General features: G+C 40.6%; 1 protein-coding gene and 1 non-coding gene across 7 annotated transcripts in view; one reads left to right on the top strand and one right to left on the bottom strand.

The window, feature by feature from the left end:
* The window catches only part of SMG6 (SMG6 nonsense mediated mRNA decay factor), a 200670-nt gene that overhangs the window by 33646 nt on the left and 145206 nt on the right, over positions 1-21818 (bottom strand). The gene's annotated exons all lie outside the window — the stretch shown is intronic.
* LOC138983976 (U6 spliceosomal RNA) lies at positions 14883-14990 on the top strand. Its single transcript, XR_011461339.1, has one exon. It is a non-coding gene; the product is annotated as a U6 spliceosomal RNA (small nuclear RNA).

The following is a 21818-nucleotide window of genomic DNA, read 5'->3' as shown; positions in this document are numbered from 1 at the left end:
AGGGCTGAAGATTCAGAATCTGAACTAACAGTGAGAACCGGGAGATAATCCCGGATGGGAAAAGATGGTACAGGTTCTTCTCATATGGTTGGCCCCTCAGGGAGACTTGGAAGGTTTTATGAATCATTAGCACAGAGCTCCCCTCTGGCCACAGAGCAGAGGAAGAAACATCAGACCAGTTTATAAAGCTCCAGAGCGGAAAATTTCTGGTGGTGTCCAAGCTAAGTTTTTTGGCTTTCTGTGAAGTTTGGAAAGACTTATACTGATGTTTTAATCACCTGTTTAGTGTTCTGAAGACTCTTGTCAGCAACTCACTGAGCCGGCTCCAGCAGGCAGTGGGAGCTGCTGGCGCACGCACTGGGCTCGTCCTGTGAGCCGTTTCTTTCCCATGGTCGTCTCTGACACCCCGCAGCTCCCACCAGGCCGCTGGGAGGGTACAAGCCAAGCCAGTGTGCCTTGTAGGAGGTGGAGGACAAGGTTTCTGGACTACTTCTCACCAGAGCGGAGGCCAGGAAGGGCGGCTTAAGAAAAGTCAAGGTGGGAAGAGAGAAGGGGTGGTCTCAGAGGACCAGTCTGCCTCTGGTGGGCACTGAGGAAACGGCTTGCCGTCCAGGAGAACCACCGTCCAGACGTTCTAAAGCCCCTGGGTACTGATCATGAAAAGACATTCTTACGAGTGAAAAAGAAAACTGAACAAACTCAGGGCAGGGCACATTCTAGAAACAAAAACTCATGAGCATGCAAGAAGCCCGTTAAGGAGGTTCAGGGCAGCGGCGTGCAGACCAAGTCAGCACTTTACTTCTGCAGTTTGCATGGGTCACAACATCTCGGTGGCGGAAATAGCCCATTTTACTGGGAAAGCTGTGCTGGAGATGAAGTGGTAGCTGATGGTTGCTAGGCACCACACTATTTCATCTGATTATCACAGTAATCCTGGGAGACAGAAAGAGGAAGAAGAAACTGAAGCCCGGAGGAAACAAACATCCAGTCAGGGGCAAAGCTGGAATTTAAACCCATTGTGTCTTACTCCGGGCTTCCCAGGTGGCGCTAGGGGTAAAGAACCCGCCTGCCGATGCAGGAGATAGACACAAGATACATGGATTTGATCCCTGGGTCAGGAAGACCCCTGGAGGAGGGCATGGCAACCCACTCCAGTACTCTTTTCTTGCCTAGAGAATCCCACGGACAGAGGAGCCTGGCGTGCTGCAGTCCATAGGGTTTCACAGAGTCAGACATGACTGAAGTAACTTAGCACGCACACAGCACGCGTCTTACTCCAAAGTCCATTATACTCTGTAGCCTCTTAAGGAAGTAACGGTATTTTTGGAGAAAGGGACCTACTGCAAGTCCGTTTCACTCAAGGATATATTGCCCCACCCGCCCCCAGCTCAGCAGGAGCCCAATGGCCCGCTCCCAAAACAAAAGAAACAATTCTGGTGAACTCACATGCAGATGAACGGGAACCAAATGGGAGCTTGGCTAAGTTATAGGCAAGAGCTGCTGCTGCTAAGTCGCTTCAGTCGTGTCCGACTCTGTGAGACCCCATAGATGGCAGCCCACCAGGCTCCCCAGTCCCTGGGATTCTCCAGGCAAGAACACTGGAGTGGGTTGCCATTTCCTTCTCCAATGCATGAAAGTGAAAAGTGAAAGTGAAGTCGCTCAGTCGTGTCCGACTCTTCGTGACCCCATGGACTGCAGCCTACCAGGCTCCTCCATCCATGGGATTTTCCAGGCAAGAGTACTGGAGTGGGGTGCCATTGAGCAGTGACACTCAAATCAAAACCTTCTTGGGCTACCTGCTCTATCATTCAGCTCATTTCATTTATTTCCCCAGACACAGCGTGGGTAAGACCTCACCTGGTCAGCTGATGAGCTGAATGAATATGGGAAACTTGTCACTATGGGATGCCAAGTTAAAACACACACGTGAGTATCCCCAGAAAGTTCTCTGCAGTCTTGGACTCGGGATGGACTGTAGAGAAAAAAGTCCATCAGAGAGCCTGGGGGCAAGACAAAGGAAGTCAAAGCTCCTTCCTGGTACCCACAGGCTCCACAAATCTGTCAACCTGAGAAACTTCTACGGTGAGAGCAACAGGGTGTGTGGTTCATTTAGCAATCCTTGATCCTGGAGCAATATATGAAGGCGGAGAAGAGAGAGAACAATAGTTTCCTTCTCAGTAGAGAGGCCAGGCTGAGGGAGGAGATGCTGAGAGACTGAGTTCTCATAGGATTTTCCCTTTCCTTCTCTTCTGCTCTTTCCAGGGGACGCTTCTTCAACTGCCCGCTCTCTCCAGCTGAGAGTTAACTTCCCTCCGCCTGGCCAGACCGCTCCACACACAGCATCATTCCCTGCCCTATTATGCCCGAGTTCAAGCAGATAAGCTGCCAGCAGGGCTTCTAACGGAGGAAGGGAGGGGGGCTCTCCAGGGAACTCCGCTTTCTGAGGGAAAGGAGACTTGTACCACAGCAAAAGGCACACGCTGCCCTTCCTCAGTGACCTCAGAGAGGAATCTACTTACAAAGGCTGCAGATGAAGAGGGAAGTGGGAGAAGGAAGGGAGAGAGAGGGAGACCGTGACCAGAGAGGTCGCAAGTCCCACTGGAATAACTGGGAGGACAAGGAAAAGGCCGCCTTGTCACGAGGACATAACTGCTCGGACCCCTCGGATATGACGGAGGGAAGGCGGGTGCTGAGGCGGTGCCTGGGGCAGAAGCTCGCGGACCACTGCGTCGTATGTGGGGACATGCAGGAGAAAACGCTCTGAAGCTGATGACAAGGCAGACAGGAAACTTCCGTGTCCTTGCTGACAGGAAAGAAACAGTGAAATTCTGGATCCTCTCTCCTCGGCAGGATTTCTAATAGGCGTCTGAGGCTCACCCGCTTCCCAAGGATGTGCTGACAGCTGGGAATACTGCCCTTCAGGTCAGGCAGAGCAGGGATCTAGGCCTCTCCAGGAGTTCACAAGAGGTTCAGTAAGGACTCAGACCATGATCCAAAACACAAACGGGACTGCCACTTCCTGCTGGGTTTCCATGCTGTAAAAAAGTGGGGGAGAGATGCCAGCAGCAAAGTGCTCAGCCTCCTGTGGAAAATGGAGTATGCGATGTAGCCGGCTCCAGGCTCTGACTTGTAAATCTAAGTGAGAACTAGTTGCTAGCTGTAGAGGATTACAGTGTTCAGGAGACACTCCACCACCCAACCTGCCAGCCTTTCTGCTCCTGCCCGTGGATTCTAGGGAGCTGATGACAAAGCTGTCTGGGGCCTCCATGGGACGGGCAGCCTGGGGCTCTGGCAGCTCCTCTGGACCTCGGTTCACTGTCCTGTGTTCTTAAACAGCTTTGATGGAACAAGCCATCTGTGAGGGCTATTTAGCTTGGAACTGGAAGACGGTGAGGATGAAAAAATAAATCGGGCAGCTAAAGGATGGGGCCAGAGAGAGAGAGAGAGAGAGAGGGGGCAGGTGGCATGTTCACGGGACTAAGTGCCAGGGCTGAGCGGAGGGTGGGACTGCAGAGCAACGGTGCCGAAGGAGGCCAGCATGGGAGGTGCTAGGGCACCCAGGACAGCATGACTGTATTTCCAAAGTGGTGTCTGCCATTCTCCTTCAAGGGCTCACAAACCCTCATTGCAGGTGTCTGTGATGGGAGACTCCTGGGCTAACACAGCTGTTAAGCGCCCCTGCTTTGCCATCTGAAAATCAACCTGAGTTCTGCCTAATTTCTAGCAGGGCCTGGGCCTGCATCTTAGCCTAAAAGGCAAATCTAACAGTTTTTTGACATCCAAAGCCACAAGATAACAGCAAGAGCTGAAAGAGTGGAAAAGTGAGATGGTGGGGGATCCTTATGAATTACAGAAAACAGCAACAGAAACACATAAACTGCACAGCATGAGGGGAGGATACACGGGAGTCTGACGCAGGACTGGACTGTACCTGGTCGTTTCTTTGGAGTCGTCTTAACTGCTCCTCCAATTAGTATAAAGAATATGTATATGGGCTTCCCTGATGGCTCAAATGGTAAAGAATCAGCCTGCAATGCAGGAGGCCCAGGTTCGATCCCTGGGTCCTGAAGATCCCCTGGAGAAGGAAATGGTAGCCCACTCCAGTATTCTTGCCTGGAGAATTCCATGGACAGAGGAGCCTGGTGGGCTACAGTCCATGGGGTTGCAAAGAGTCAGATACGACTAAGCAACTAACACTTTCAATTTCATATATATGTGTATATACACAGAGAGAGACTTTTATATGTAGAACCTAGGCGTTTTCACATATGTTATCTCATTTAATCCATGTCAAAATCTTAGGAAGGGCCTACTAGCATTCCCATTTCACAGAGGGTAAACGCAAGCCCAGATGGAACGAATAACTTAGGTGTAGTTTTCTTATGATCTGAATGGAGCAGAATGAATATTGCGATTCGTAACGAGACTTTTAATCAAACTTTTCTACAGGTCACTCTGGCAAAACGGCATTAGCACTGATGGTGTCTCATCTGATCTATTCTCCTCACAGGAGCTGAAAAAGAGACCGAAAAAGCTGCTGCTCGAGTCTATTTCTGATTCTTTACCAAGTCTTTCCAAGTCATCAGACTAAGAACAGGCTTAGAGACAGTGAGCCAGCAACTCTGAACGCTGTTTACTTGACATACACACACAGAAAGACATACAAACAAGTATAAACTGCTTAGTATAGTTTCAGTTCTTCATGCTGGTAAGACAGAGACACAAAATTTCTGTACCAGCCTGTACTAGTGAAGCCTACACAGAGCCTAAACTGTTTTAAAATGGAAGACACAGAGCTAAAACTGAATCCCGTCGCTGAATTCTGTTACATAGACTAAAGTCATTCTTGCTGCTGACAAAGCAGAAGAGAAGTTCAACAACAGCATCTCTTCTAGGAGCCACTGAAGAGATGGTGGCACCTGGGCTTCAAGTACCAGGACAAATGGAAGCTGTTCAGTAATAGCTTAAACACAAGACACGTGGTAAAACACAAAAATCAAAACGAAGAGTACAAATGGCTGAATTTTAAAAACAGCCTTCCCACCTCTCGTTTCTACAGCTTCTGCCAGCCTTGTTGCCAGTTTCTGGGGTGGCCGGCAGAGGTATTTATGCACATACTGCCGTGTGTGATTAACTATGGCTCTATACCTTTTACACATATTTATATAAATGGTGATATACACATTGCCATTAAAAAAAAAAACAACTTAACAGCATATCTGAGAGATCGTCAACATCATTTGTGTAGCACATTTCATACCAAATGCTAAAGATCATCAACAGTAAGGTTCTGGAATAGATCCAGAAAACCAACCATGTTTATTGCAACGGAATCTCTCAGTGTTGGGATGACTCAAAGACTCAGCAAAAGCAGCAAGGGAAAGCAGACAGACGAAAACTATTCATCAGTAAAGTCCATCAGTCACCATCAGGTCCGACACGCCCGGGAGTGCTCGCAACCACAGACCCGCAACCAGGCAGGGTCTCAAATGACAACAGGTTTGGGTCACGAGGACTGCACTGACATATCCAGAAAGAATGCGAGGGCTTCCCTGGTGGCTCAGTGGGAAAGAATCCTCCTGCCAATGCAGGAGACATGGGTTCAATATATGTAAAAGGTATAGAACCACAGTTAATTATACATGGCAGTATGTGCGCAAATACTTCTGCTGGCCACCCCAGAAACTGGCAACGAAGCTGGTAGAGGCTGTAGAAATGAGAGGTGGGAAGGTTGTTTTTAAAATCCAGCCATTTGTACTCTTCATTTTGATTTTTGTTTTTTACCACATGCCTCGTGTTTAAGCCTGTGAGTCACAACTGTCGAGCCTGTCTGTGCTCTGGAGCCTGGGAGCCGCAACTACTGAGGCCACGTGCAGCAGCTCCTGAAGCCCACACAGCTGAGAGCCTGTGCTCCGCAACAAGAGAAGCCACCACAGCGAGAAGCCCACATGCTGCCGTGAAGGACAGCCCCTGCAGTCAGAGAAAAGCCCGCACACTGATGAAGACTCAGCACAGCCAACATGAGTAAAATTATATATATAAAAAAGAAAGGGAACAGTACATGTATGTGCTCCAGTCTGCACGCTGCCCCGACTCCCACAACAGAGCAAACAACATCAGGAGGGTCCTCAACAAAACTGAAGGCCAGAAACAAAACACTGTCACACTTTCTAATGAAAACGAAGTTGTGTTAATTCCATCTCCACTTGTAACCCGGGTTTTATGGCAAGAGGTACACCTGAAGGCGCGTGCACGGTCTGCAAGTGCCTGTCTCCCCAGCAGGGACTTTACGCAGATGCCACACCACTGGAGGGTATTTGAGGGGCTTCCGGCTGATCTCACAGTCTGAGCTTCTGCTGTGACGGTACCCTATTCCAGGGATCAGGGGACAACAACTCTTTGGCTCCCCGGACTGTACTTCCTCAAACATTTTCAAGTATTCTACTGAATTCATTCAATAAATATTTATTAAGCATCTGCTCTGCACAGGAGGGTTTATTTGAGACACGAGGGATACAATAGTCAATAAAATTATGTTCATGTTGTCATGAAGCTTAACATTCTTGGGAAATGAGAAACAAGCAAACAAATACAGGGACAAGTAGTGGGAAGAACTAGGAAAAAATAAAGTAGGGTAAGAGTGACAGAGAGCAACAGGCTAGCAGAGAGGGCAGCTGTTTAATCTAAGACTGACAGAAGAAGGCTCCTAGATCAAGTGCTGTTTGATCAGATGTGAAGGAGTGAGCCACAGAGCAGAGATGGCCTTACCTTCTGGGGTAGGTACCCAGAGCGCCAGGGAATCCCTTCTCTCCTAACAAGGACTGCCAGCTATGCAGTGTGAAGGAAGGGGCAGGGGCCTGCTCTTCCAGCCCGGCGGGGTGAGAGGAGAGGCCTTTGAGAGCTCATGCAGCTAGCACGCCCTCCATGCAGTTTCTGGATAGTTTCCATCACAGATGAGAGTTTTATGTTGAATTTTAAGTTGACCACAAATATTTAACTTCCCTGGGCCACAAATGCAGTATCTTCTCTGTGGTTTAGCTGGCACCAAGTACATATTTACGAATCTCTATATGTCTGCCTGTTATTTAAATTTCTTACAGAAGTGCCAAGGTCTTCAGTTGTGATTTATCCCCTCGAATTCCATATGAGTGGGGCTGAACCCTGATCAGGCCTAATTCTTGGAGAAAGGAGGTATCTTTACCATTGAAACTCAGGGTCTTCTGAGTTACATTTTCCTATTACTGCTTTCCGCCTCAAAAAATATTACTGGGGGGTGGGGGGTCCTGTTCTGGGTTCTCGTATTTGAATTACAAGGTAGAAAATATAAACTTTCTGTTTTTTTCCCACAAGAGAATGAAAAATAAAAATAAAACACAGAAAATCTATGTACCTTAGCTACATTAGAAAGCAAAACAAACAAAAAAAGCTAGGTGTAAAGCGCCCTAAACTTCTAAGTATGTATTCTTATTTACTGAGCAATTCCTCAGTATCATAAGGAGCACCAGGCTTACAAAGACTATAGGAAACAGTCCCTGCTCCCTAGCTGGGTCTTCAACAAGCTGGCCTGGGAAAGGGCTCTGGCTCGACAAGAGCACAAGATTCTGGGTCATTCCACATCCCAGGGTCAGTTTCTCCTGACAAGCTGGCAAGAAACACGAGGCAGCAGTTTTATTAAATAAAGGCATATGAGCAAATCGTAGGAAACCCGTGATTTCAAAACAAGCCCTCCGACTTCATTTTGGGTGTCTGTCATTGCCTCCGTCTTCTGCAGTGCTGCTCATTGGGCCTTTGGGTTATGGTTCTACTCATGTGCCAGCTGTGGGCAGGGGGGTGGGGGGAGATACCAAGCTGCAGAGCTGAGACCAAACACAGGAAGACCAACACTTACTTTCAGAAAATCAGTGAACTTTCAAAGTATTCAACTTGGAAGGCTAGAAGCTCATTTAAAGAGCGACTTCCCTGGCAGTCCAGTGGTAAGGACTCTGCTTCCACTGCAGGAGGCACAGGTTCGATTCCTGGTTAGGAAGCTTAAGATTCCACACACCGGACAACATACTGCACACCCCTCTGGCCCTGCAAAGAAACTCATTTAAAAAAAATCTAGCACTGACTTGTAATTAGAATGGCTTTAAGTACATGCATCTAGTTACTCTGTCCACCCTTCTAGTTTTCCACTGAAATGACTGAAGGAAAAAAAAAAAGAAAAAAGAAAGTATATATCAGTACTAGGCAACCACATACCAGAAACTATGAGGAATTTTCTGTAAGACAAATTGCAGATGGGACTGGAATGAGGAAAAGGACAACTGATGTTCAACCCTCTGCCTGCTTGATAAGTACACAGATGAGACTTCAGCAGCCATACCCCACTGATGCCCTTTTCTTGGAGCAATTAAGCTAAGAGCCAAGGTGGGCTCTGGTCCACTCAGAAGGGCACAACTGGCTTCACCAGGGTATCAGAACAAACTTAGTGGCTGCTGGATTACAACTGTTGTGGTTGGCCACGTTGAGGCAGGAGGAAGACAGAGCTGAGTTTGGCTTCTTAAAGAGGCAAGAACCCCAGAATGAGAACATGAAATTGGTCTATTACAGCAAAGAGAAGGGTTAGCTCCTTGCCATGACTATCTCTAGCTCTAATTTCCACTCTAGAAGTGTTTAACACCAGCAGTGTAAATCAAATGTTCCTCTTTTCCTTTTATATGCACCTGAAAATCTTAACAGACCCCTACCTGAGATCCCAATATGAAAAAGTACAGACTGCCTAAGAAAGGATGGGGGAAAAAAAATCACCTAATGTATGAAAAGGTATTAAATTGAACAGAAGGATACCAATGTAAGGAATAAGTGAATATGTCTCTAGAACAGTCATTGCAAAAACTCTGGACTTTTTCATTTAATCTTCAACAGTAATGACACAAGGAGAGATAAACAGACCATTGGAACAGAACATAAAGCCCAGAGATGGACCCCAACATAAAGTCACGTGTGTTACATAATAAGTCAATGATGCTCAATCAATGGAAAATGCTCCTGTATGTAAAAAAATTAACCTTGTCTCTACCTCATGCCACAAACAAAAATTAATTTGAGATGGATTACAGACCTAAGTATGAATGATAGATAATCCTCTAGAAGAAAAGAACAGACAAATATCTTCATGATCTTGTAGGCAAATAGCTCTTACATAGGACACAAAAAGCATTAACCATTAAAGAAAAAAATTGATAAATTTGACTTCATAAAAATTAAGAACTTGTGTTTATCAAGAGACACCATTAAAAGTGAAAATATGAGCCAAGGGTGAAAATATGAGAGAAGGTATGAGAAAATGTGAGAGAAGGTATTTTTAATACAAACATGTATACCCAACACAGGACTTATATTCAGAGTACTTTAAAAATTATTCTATAAATTGGTAAGAAAAAGAAAAGCCACTGAAAGGAAAAATGGGCGAAAGTCAGGAACAGGCACTCCACAGAAGAGGACATCCAAGTGACCAAAAGCAGAAGAAAAGGTTCTCAACGTCACTATTCACCAGGGAAATGTGAATCACAGTCACAACGAGATACTTCTGCACACCCACCAGAAAGGCTAAAATGAAAACCAAAACCAAAACTAAAACCAAGACTTGGCAAATACGTGGAACAACCGAAGTTCTCGTATACTGCAGGTGGTCATGTATACTGGTACAAGCTCCCTGGAAATCTGCTTGGCAGTGTCTACTGAAGTTAAACACACATCTACCTTACAACCTAACAAGCCCATTCCTAGGTACGCGTCAAAGAGAAATAGAGTGTATGTCCATGGTTGCTTTATTCATAATAACCAAGATTGGTAAAAGAAACGTCCATTGACAGGAGAAGTAGTAAACTTTAGTGTATTTATACACAAAATGCTACACGGCAATAATGCAGCGTGAACTCTTACCTGAATGACTCTCTCATAGACCGTGTTGGACAAAAGAAACAAAGGCTATCTACTGAATACAATATAATTCTATTTATACACATGTCAAAAACAGGCAAAACTAACAGACAGTGAACAAGGTCAGGATAACTGTTACCTGTGTTAAGGGAGAGGGAAGAGAGGGGACATAACAAAGCCTGCTGGGATTCGAGAAATATTCTGTATCTTGATGGGGGTCACAGTTAGCATGAATAGAACCATATGTAAAAGGTACTGAACTCAAATTTACAAGTAGTGCATATTACTTAGTGAAGGTTAACCTTCAATAAACAAGTAAAAAACAACACCACACACACACAAACCAGAGTAAACTGCATTTCAATCTAGAGAAGGCAGTCATATGAGAAAATAATCAGGAAAAACTATAGGTAAGGCTATGTTATGCTAAGTCGCTTCAGTCGTGTCCGACTCTGTGCGACCCCATAGACGGCAGCCCACCAGGCTCCCCCGTCCCTGGGATCCTCCAGGCAAGAGTACTGGAGTGGGTTGCCATTTCCTTCTCCAATGCGTGAAAGTGAAGGTGCTCAGTCGTCTCCGACTCCTAGCGACCCCATGAACTGTGCCCCATCAGGCTCCTCTGTCCATGGTATTTGCCAGGCAAGAGTACTGGAGTGGGTTGCCATTGCCTTCTCCAAGGTAAAGCTATAAGCAGCAGCTAAATATAGCAAAAGAAAAGCAAATTACTGATATGTGTGATTTGGTTGAGTCTCTTCTGTAACACAGAAGAGAATATAGAGATGAAAATAATGGGCAGGGGAGAGTAAATCTTTAAAAAGCTATTCCAGAAAGATCAAGACTGATGGGAAAAGAGCAATAATTTAAAAAATGAGAAAGGAAAGGGGAGGGGGAAGGAAAAGTAAACTTTCCCAAGTAACAGAGACAGAGACATTTGGAGCCTGAATATTCAAAAGTGAAAGAAAGTGAAGTCACTAAGTCCTGTCTGACTCTTTGTGACCCCATGGACTACAGCCTGCCAGGCTCCTCCGTCCATGGGATTTTCCAGGCAAGAATACAGGAATGGCTTGCCATTTCCTTCTCCATATTCAAAGCTCATGCTAAAAAACTTAATTTGAAACCAACACCTTCATTAGAGATGACAAAAAAAAAGTGGGCTTTGTATTTTTTTTTAAAAATGAATACAAATTTGTATTCAGTGGAAAAGAGTGCTGTGATCAATTAGTAATGCCTGTCTTTGGCACAGAATGTAAACGCACCTATGAGACATTTGCCATCTGTGACTGAGACATACCCTGGTTCAGTCTTTAACTTCCAAGGACAATGAGAAAAAATAATCCTATTAGCATTAAAAAACAAAACAAAAGAACCCACACAAATCTGACTGGCCTCATACTTCTGTGCCCCGCACTGCCCTATTCATGTAGAAGGGCAAAAGAAAGACGTTCTCAGATAAACTAAAATCTCACTGATACCTATGATACCTATACAAACTAGGAAACGGAGGAGTGGTGAGAGGAGGAAGCAGGAAGTCTTGCACTTATGTGTGGGGGTGTGTGGCAGAAACTGCCAGTTGTTTCCCATTATCTGTTCTCCTTCTCTTCTTCTGTAACAGAGCCCTTGATTTTTAGCTGTGTATACAGTCCATGGGGTTGCAAAGAGTTGGATGCAACTGAGTGACTAACACTTTTTTTCATGGTCTACCTATTAATAGAATAAAAATATTTCCCAGTCTACACTGCAGTTAGGTTTGGCCAAGTGACTCAGTTCTGGCCAGTAGAATGTAGACTGTAATGTGTATGAACTCCCAGGGAAGGCCCTTATTAAAATTTTTGTAAAAATTGCATTCCTTCTTTAACTGTTTCTACTTCACACAGGCTTGCATGCAGATGAAGTGGCTGGCATTCCAATAGCTATCTTAGACTTTAAGAGGTTGTTGGAAATGAAAACCAAGTAAAAAGCACATCAAAAAAGTAGAAACTTGGTCCATGACACCATGGAGTGTCAAATCCAAAAACTTCTGGGCTTCCTCCACTTGAGAGGGAAATCTATCTTATTTAAGTTACTGTTATTGGGGGTCTTTTGCATCTTGCAGCTGAACATAATCCTAACTAAACTGAGAGCTAGTTATATCCTATTTAATTTTTCCACTTGATAAGTAGAGGAAAAGAACTTAATGTATTTTATTTTAAAAATCAGAGATAAACAACTGGAATTAAAATGCTATGAATATAGAAGTATTGGTTGTACAACACTGAATGTTCTAAATGCCTTTGAATTGTTCACTTTAAATGGTTAACTTTTATGTTATATGAATTTTACCTCAATAAATTAAATTCTAAAGAAAAAAAATCCCAAAGTAGAAATTAATAACAACAGTTTAAGAAACCCAACTTTAAAAACAAACTTCCAAATAACTTTAGAATCAAAAAGAAAAAAATCAAAATGATAATCAAAGACTACTTAAAAAATGACCATTAGAAGAGTATATATTTAAATGGATTAGAGTACAGCCAAAGTATTAGTAATCACATATTCAAAGTCATAAAGCTTTTAAGTAAACTAGTAAGAAACAAGCAAACACAGAAGATTCAACACAAGCAGAAGAAAAAAACAAGAATAAAAGAAAAAAAAGATAAAAGTTAATAAATTAGAGGACAATAAATATAAGAGCTAGTTTTTTAAAATGAAGAAATGTAAATAGCTAACATTTTAAGAAAAAAGTCAGAGAACAGAAAAAAAAAAAGGGAAGATTTTAGAGAAATGGATGATATTTCGGGATAAGGTCAGTCAAGAAAACTGACACAAGAAGTGATGAAAATACCCTCACTGTGGTGATGTTTACACTACCGCATATTTTTGTCAAAACTCATACTTTGAATCAAACACTTAACTGCTGAACTATTTATTGTATGTATTTGTTATAGCTTAATAACCTTACCTAAAACATTTTTTTCTGCCTAAAAAACTGACTCAGAAACTAAAAAAGCCTTTAAAAAACACATACTAAGGGAAGAAACAGAAAAAAGGAGGTGTCAGAGGCTTTCTTTTCAAAACTACTAGAGGCTGAGGTGCTTTTATAGGTAAGTTCCTTCAGTTTATTCACCTATTCAGTCAGTAAATATTTATTCATGGTATGGAACAGGATCCATTCTCCAGGCACTGTTCTAAGCACTGGGGAGTGCACAGTAAATAAAATAAAAGTTTTTACATTCTGGTGGAGGACAATCAACAGGCAAAGCAAAAACAAAACAAAATCCAACTTGTCAGGCAGGTGAAGGAAAGTGTTAAGAAGAAAAATAAGAGTTCAGTGAAGGGACAGAGAGTGCCTGGGGTAGATGTCCATTCTTCACCGTTTATTACTGGTAGACAACTTTCTGATAAGGTTGGCTCTTGAACGGGAATCTGAAGGACTTTAGGAAGTAAGCTGTGCAGTTGGGTAACAGCAGAACAGAAGTGCAAAGGCCCAGAGACCTGAGTTGTTTGGCATGATTAAAGAATGAGGAGGCCAGTTTGGCCAGTGAAGAGTAAGTGGAGAGTGGTAGGAGATGAGGTCAGAAAGGATGTAAGCCTTGGCAAGGGCTTGATATTTTCTTCTGAGTGAGATAGGAATCCTCTGGAGGGGCTTGGAGCAGTGGTATTAGCTAATCCAACTTACATCTTAAGATCACCCTGGCTGTTGTGTTGAGACTAGGCTGAAGGGGAGAAAAGATCACAACACGCCTACACGAACAGTCTAAGCAAGAGAAAGGAATACTTTGGATTAGGGTGGTATTAGTAGAAATCATTGTTAAATGGCTGGATTCTGTACATATTTCAAAGGCAGAGTAAAAAGACTGCTGAGAGGCTGAAGGTAGAGCATGCAAGACAGTCAAGAATGACTCTATAAGTAACACACTCTATATACTTGTCAGGTCACAGAAAAAGAAAAGCTGCTTCCCATTTCTTTGCATAGAGTCAGTACACCAGAATACTCCAATACACAAAGAAAAAAAGCAGTAAAGACAGAAAAGAGAGGCCAGGCCCATTATGGAAATGAATATAAACACCCTAAGTAAAAAACACATCAAATGTAGCAGACCACTAAAATGCAACCCAAATAAGGTTCATCCCAATAAGAAAAGGACCAGTCAAATTTAGAAAACATTAATTTAAAACACACCACATATAAAGATGTGGTACATCTATACAATGGAATACTACTCAGTCATAAAAAAGAACAAATAATGTCATTTTCAGCAACATGGATGCAACTAGAGATTATCATACAAAGTGAAGTAAGTCAGTAAGAGAAAGAGAAATACCATATGACATCACTTAAATGTGGAACCTGAAATACGACACAAATGAACCTATCTATGAAACAGAACAGAGTCAGGGACACAGACTGGGGGGTGCCAAGGGAAGCAGGGGTGGAAGACGGTCCAAGTGGGAGTCTGGGATTAGCAGATGCAAACTGCCATATACATAGAATGAATAAAGAACAAGGTACTATAGTATAGCACACGGAACTATATATTCTTGGGATATACCATATCAATATCTTATGATGAACCACAGCGGAAAAGAATATGAAAAAGGATGTATAACTGAGCCACTTTTCTGTATAACAGTAATTAACACAATATTGTAATTCTACTATAATCCAGTGAAAGTAAATGAAAAAAGTTAAAAAATCACATAAACTAATGAATAAATGATCACCTAAGAAGAGAATTAGTAAGAAAATTTGATGTGATAGCAGAATATAAAAGTTAGCTTTCCCCAAGTACTATATAGACAGTGTACTGAAAAAAATCCCATTCATTATAGCAAGAAAATCAATAAAAAACATGGGAGACATAAAAGTACTGATGTCCAGAGAATACATTGTTTTAATAAGAAAACTTGTAACAATGTCAAATTTTCTTCAAAGATATTTTTAAAGTGAATGCAATTCCAATCAAAATACCATGAGGACTGCTCCTTTCTGGCAGTGCATATAGTAAAACTGGAACCACAGAGAGAAAATTAGCATGCCCTCCTACACAAGGATGACATACAAATTTGTAGATATGTCCTTTTTTCTTTTATTGCATATTTGAAAATTGCTGAGAGTACATCTCAAAAGTTCTCTTCACACAAATAGGAAATCTGTACCTATGTGTGGTGAGGGATACTAACTAGACATTATTAACTTAGGAGATCAAACCAGTCAATTTTACAGGAAGTCAATCCTGAATATTCATTGGAAAGACTGATGCTGAAGCTCCAATACTTTGGCCACCTGATGGAAGAACTGACTCATTGGAAAAGACCCTGATGCTGGGCAAGATTGAAGGCAGGAGGAGAAGAGGATGACAGAGGATGAGATGGTTGGATGGCATCACCAACTTGATGCACATGAGTTTGAGCAAGCTCTGGGAGTTGATGAAGGACAGGGAGGCCTGGCGTGCTGCAGTCCATGAAGTCACAAAGAGTCGCACATGACTGAGCAACTGAACTGAACTGAGACTTATTGTTGTGATCATTTCACAATATATTCATATATCTAATCATTATGTTGTATACCAAAAACTAATATGTTACATATTAATTATATCTCAACTAAAAAATACCATGAGGATTTTTTTTTGGGGGGGTGGTGCAGTGGGATTGAAAATTATTCTGAAGTTTGTATAAAGCATAAGTAGATGGGAAAAGCCAAAGGTATACAGCAATAAAATATAAAAGGAATGTGTGTAAACTCACATCAGTAGAATTAGAACACATTACAAAGCTACAGTAACTAAAATGGCAAGGTTACGTTTCAAGAACAGACTAGCAAAAAATAATAAAAGTCCTAAAAACAGATGCTAGTATGCATTTGCATCTATGTATAAAAACAGATTCTAGCATAGCGTATCCATGTATCAGTATATAATGAAGCTTAACTTTTAGTTAAGCTAGAAGTTTAATAAATCATTTAATAACTGATGCTACTTTATAAACTATTTATAGAGGAGGCTAAGGATGGGGGGACATATGTGCACACATGGCTGATTCATGTCAATGTGTGGCAAAAACCACAATATCGTAATTATCCTCCATTTACAATTAATTAATTAATTAAAAAATTAAATTAGATCTCTATTTCACACCATTCAGAAAAATAAATTGTTTTTAAATAATAACAATTTTTCAAAAAGTAAAATAATGAGAATAAAATATGAATATTCATTTGGTTTTAAGTTAGGAAGACTTTTTAAAGTATAAAAACAAATTTCATAAAGGGAAAATTAAAGATTTGGCTATGTAAAAATTTAAATCATTGACATTTGAGAAGAATCCCATAAATAATGGAAGGTAAGTGACAAACTGTAGAAAATATTTTCAATGTAAATGACTGAAAAGGGTTCAAATCCTTGTCAGAAAGGCCTTTAAGTGAAAAATACTCCAAAAAAAACAGGCAAAGGATTTGAAAAGGTCTCCTTAAAAAGACATAAAAATGCCAATGCTCAAAAGTACCTGAGAATTCCTCTTTTAAACATTTTCAAGATCATTTTCTTAATTACAGTGGTACTGCTCATTATTTGAAAGACCCATTTTATTTTTAACTTTAAAAAGGAATTAAAAAAAAAGAAAAAGGAATAACTGAATTTGCTCACTGTATTTATTGCCTATTGAAAAAATATTTACTATTCTTGATTCCAAGTGTTGTTCTGGCTATTTAAAAGAAAAACAAACAACTAACACAACATTGTAAATCAACTGTACTCCAATAAAAATTAATTTCAAATATCAAAATAGTTCAATGATATTTTCTTTATCAGTGAGATTAATGAAAATGACTGAAATAAATGAAAACATAGGCAATCTCACCAGAAAAACAGAAAATGAAAAAGAATCAAATGCAAAGTCTAGAACTGGAAGGAAAAAAAAGGAAGCCAACACAACAGAACAAACCCAATAATCCAATATCTGAAATAAGAAAGTCACTGGATGTGCTTAAAAGGAAATGGAGATGATATAGAAGTGAGTAAATTTGAAATCTCAAATCTCTGTATAGCCACAAAGAAGAAGCCCCATATTCTGTGTATACACAATATTCAAATTTCTGGCCTGACTTCTAAACCATGTATGTGTAGATTAAATGTAAAAAACAGTAAAACAACAAGACCAGACAAACAAAATGGATGTTTGACCTACTGCAATTTGAGTCCAAGCAACCGAAATGCCTAATACACTAAAGCAAAACCCTTCTCTGGAGGAACAAAACAAACTCCACAGGACATTTACAGTCACAGGGTAAAATCTCAAATCACTCAATGTATAAAGGAACAAGACAATGTGACCTACTCTTTTTGTAAAGTATTTTTTAACTGAAGTTTTCAGTTCAGTTCAGTTCAGTTCAGTCGCTCAGTCGTGTCCGACTCTTTGCTACCCCATGAATCGCAGCACGCCAGGCCTCCCTGTCCATCACCAACTCCCAGAGTTCACCCAGACTCACATCCATCTAGTCAGTGATGCCATCCAGCCATCTCATCCTCTGTCGTCCCCTACTCCTCCTGCCCTCTATCCCTCCCAGCCTCAGAGTCTTTCAATGAGTCAACTCTTCGCATGAGGTGGCCAAAGTACTGGAGTTTCAGCTTTAGCATCATTCCTTCCAAAGAAATCCCAGGGCTGATCTCCTTCAGAATGGACTGGTTGGATCTCCTTGCAGTCCAAGGGATTCTCAAGAGTCTTCTCCAACACCACAGTTCAAAAGCATCAATTCTTGGGCGCTCAGCTTTCTTCACAGTCCAACTCTCACATCCATACATGACCACTGGAAAAACCATAGCCTTGACTAGCCAGACCTTTGTTGGCAAAGTGATGTCTCTGCTTTTGAATATGCTATCTAGGTTGGTCATAATTTTCCTTCCAAGGAGTAAGTGTCTTTTAATTTCATGGCTGCAGTCACCATCTGCAGTGATTTTGGAGCCCCCAAAAATAAAGTCTGACACTGTTTCCCCATCGATTTCCCATGAAGTGATGGGACCAGATGCCATGATCTTCGTTTTCTGAATGTTGAGCTTTAAGCCAACTTTTTCACTCTCCACCTTCACTTTCATCAAGAGGCTTTTTAGTTCCTCTTCACTTTCTGCCATAAGGGTGGTGTCATCTGCATATCTGAGGTTATTGAGATTTCTCCCGGCAATCTTGATTCCAGCTTGTGTTTCTTCCAGCCCAGCGTTTCTCATGATGTACTCTGCATAAAAGTTAAATAAGCAGGGAGACAATATACAGGCTTGACGTACTCCTTTTCCTATTTGGAACCAGTCTGTTGTTCCATGTCCAGTTCTAACTATTGTATAGTTGATGTTTAAGTTACAGACACACAACACAGTGATTCACAGCTTTCAAAGATTTCCCACTTATACTGTCAAACACTGGCTATGTTCCCCTCTGTACAATATCATTGTAGTTTATTTTATACTGAATAATTCATAACTCTTTATCTCCTACCTCTATATTGTCCCCTTCCCAGCAATTTGTTTATTCTCTGCAACTGTGAGTCTGCTTCTTTTTTTTTATAATCACTGGTTTGTTTTTTGTTTTGGGCTGTGCCACATGGCATGTGTGGGACCTTAGTTCACTGACCAGGGATCAAATCCATGGCCCTCGCAGTGGAAGCAAGGAGTCTTAACCACTGGATCCCCAGGGAAGTCCTGTTGTATTGTTTAGATTCTACACATAAGTGATATCACACATTATTTCATGTGACCTATTTCTAAGAGAAAAGATAGGAAATGGAGACCACTTTAGAAATGACACAAATGTTAAAATTAACAGCAAGATTAGCGACAAAGTTACTATAATGGCATTCAATGAGATAAAGGAAAATGACTGAAATAAATGAAAACATAGGAAAGCTCAGCAGAGAAATAGAAACTGGAAAAGAATCAAATGGAAAGTCTAGAACTGGAAGGAAAAAAAAGGAAGCCAACAAAACAAACCCAGCAATCCAATATCTGAAATAAAAAAGTCGCTGGATGTGCTTAAAAGGAAATGGACATGACAAAGAAGTGAGTAAATTTGAAGAATGGAAATCACTCAAGGTGAAGAGGAAAAAAATAAACAAAGCCCTTGATTTGGGAGACAATAGCAAAAGGCCTAACATATGTGTAAATGAATCTCAGGAGAGATTGGAGCAGAAAAAAATAACTTTAGTAATAATGCCTGAGAGTCCCCCAAATTTGGTGAAAGACAATTTGTAGATTTAAGAGCAGTGAAGCCCAAGCAGGAGAAATACAAAGAAAATCATGCCTAGACATATCATAGGTAAACTACTGAAAACCAGATACAGAGAAAAATCTAGAAAGCAGCCAGAGAAAAATGCCCCACTACATGTAGAGAACAACAATCTTAATAAATGCTAATTGATGTCTTATCAGAAACTATACAGGCCATAAGACAAAAGATGACTGTATTTAAAGTACTGAAAATTTTATATACCCAGTGAAGAGAACTTCAAAGAAGGAAATGAAATAAAGACTTTTTTTTTCTGATAAAAGAATACTAAGAGAATTTGTAGCACATGCCTTAGGAGAAAAGCCAAAAGCTCTTCAAGCCAGAGGGAAATGATACTGCCTGGATACTTGCCTCTTCACAAAGAAATGGTAAGTATCTGGATAAACACAAACAACAACTTTTCTACCTTCTTAAATTAAAAAAGACACATAGATTTGTTTAATGCAAAATTATAACATTTTACAAACTGAATATCCACATTCCAATGAACGAGGTTGGTTCCTTACCTAACATCATACATAAAAATTAACTCAAAATGGGTCAAAAATTTAAACTTATGAGCCCAAACTACAAAACTCTTAAAGCATAGGAGAAAATCTTTACATTGTTGGATATAGTAATGATTTCTGCACAAGACAGCAAAAGCACGTGCCACAAAGAAAAAAATAGACACAATGGTAAAATTAATGCCACATATTATGTACACACACACACACACACATATGTGTGTACATGTACATGTGTGTGCTATATTGATCACAGCTTGCGGGATCTTAGTTCCCCAACCAGAGATTGAAACTGGGCCCTCAGCGGTGAAAGCACGGTATCATCAGGGAATTCCCAATCTTACATGTATTTTACCACACATGTACAAACAGCCTTATCAGCACAAGAATTTAGCATTTTATTTCAAATATTTGCTAACATTTAGTAGAAATAAAATTTGCATGTCTTTGAAGTAAAAAACCAAAACCCAAACACAACCTCGTAACACTGTCATGTTGGTGTATATAGTATATTATGTATACAGTATGTTATATACACATGTATGTTATTGTATACAGTATATACCACGTAACAACTAAAATAATACAAGAGCAATGGGTAACTGGAACTGTATGCTTGCAAGATTTCTACATTTTATGTGAAGTGGTACAACAGCAACTCTTAAGTAGTCTGAAAAGTTCAGGACATATACTATAATCTACAGAGCCACCACTGAAAAACAGCAAATAGAAATACCCAAAACCCCAATAAATAAGTTAGAGTGGAATTCTCAATAAAAATCATATAATGTAAAAGAAGACAGGAAAGTAGGCACAAAAAGAAGATATATATATATATAAAGAAGGAACAAAAAACCCAGCAGGGACAAACAGAAAACAACTAACTAAATTGTAAACCTGAATTCAACCATCGGGTTAGTTACTTTAAGTGTTAATAAACTAAACACTTCACTAGAAAGGAGGAGATTTTCATTATGGATTAAGTGTAAGACCCAACTACATCCTGTCAGTAGAGATTTTTATATATAAAGATACAGACTGCTTAAAAGAAAATGGACGGAAAAAGATATACCATGCAAACAAAAAACATAAGAATGCTGGAATGGCTATATAAATATCAAGAAAAAAACTGATTTTAAGGCAAAGTATTATCAGAGATGAAAGAGGGACATTCCAGTGATAAAATGGTCAGTTCATCAGGAAGCTAAAATAATCATAATGATGTGCCTAGCAAGAGATCTCCAAAATATAGAAAACAAAAATTGACAGAATTAAAGGGAAGAACAGAAAACCCACAATCATATTAAGAGATTTTAACATTCCTCTCTCAGAAATTAACAGAACACCAAGACAAAATAAGAGTAAAGACAGGGGATCTCAACACTATCAACCACTGTGACCTAATTGATATTTATACAACACTATGCCCAACGTACAGAATACATTCTTTTCACTGCGCGTACGGTTATGGTCTTCCAAGTAAATATGTGAGAGGCCATAAAGCAAGTCTCAGTAAACTTAAAAGGGCTGAAATAGTGCCAAGTATGCTCTCTCATCACAATGGAACTAAATTAGGAATCAGTGACGGTAAGATATCCAGGAAAACCTGAAATACTTGGAAATTAAGCCACACACTTCTAAATAACCCATATGTCACTACATACAGATCTTAAAGACATCAAAATAACAAGAAGACATTATTATGAACCACTTTATGGCCACAAGTTCACCAACTTAGATTTAACATCAGTATTACACAAACTCTTTCAGAAAATGGAGGAAGAGAGTAAACTTCTAAAGTCATTTGATGAGGTCAGTATAACTAATGCCAAAACCTGATAAGATATAACAACATTATTAATATTACCCAAACACTGGAAAATCCAATACAGCAAACAGGATTTATTTAAGTAAAACACAGTTGTTCAAACATTTAAAAATCAATCAGTAACTTTTAAAACTTAACAAGAAAACAAAAAACCCAATTAAAAAATGGGCAAAAGCTCACTGAACTAAATACACAGGTGGCAAACATATGAAAAGATGCTCAACATCATAAACCATTTAAAAACAGCAAATTAAAACAATCATGAACTACCACTATACACCTATTAAAATGGCTAAAATCCAACATACAGA

The sequence above is a fragment of the Bos mutus genome, chromosome 19 (assembly GCF_027580195.1).
Source record: "Bos mutus isolate GX-2022 chromosome 19, NWIPB_WYAK_1.1, whole genome shotgun sequence".
Classification (NCBI taxonomy): Eukaryota; Metazoa; Chordata; class Mammalia; order Artiodactyla; family Bovidae; genus Bos; species Bos mutus.
The sequence above is the reverse complement of the archived record's forward strand: the minus strand, read 5'-3'. Positions and strand labels throughout refer to the sequence as shown.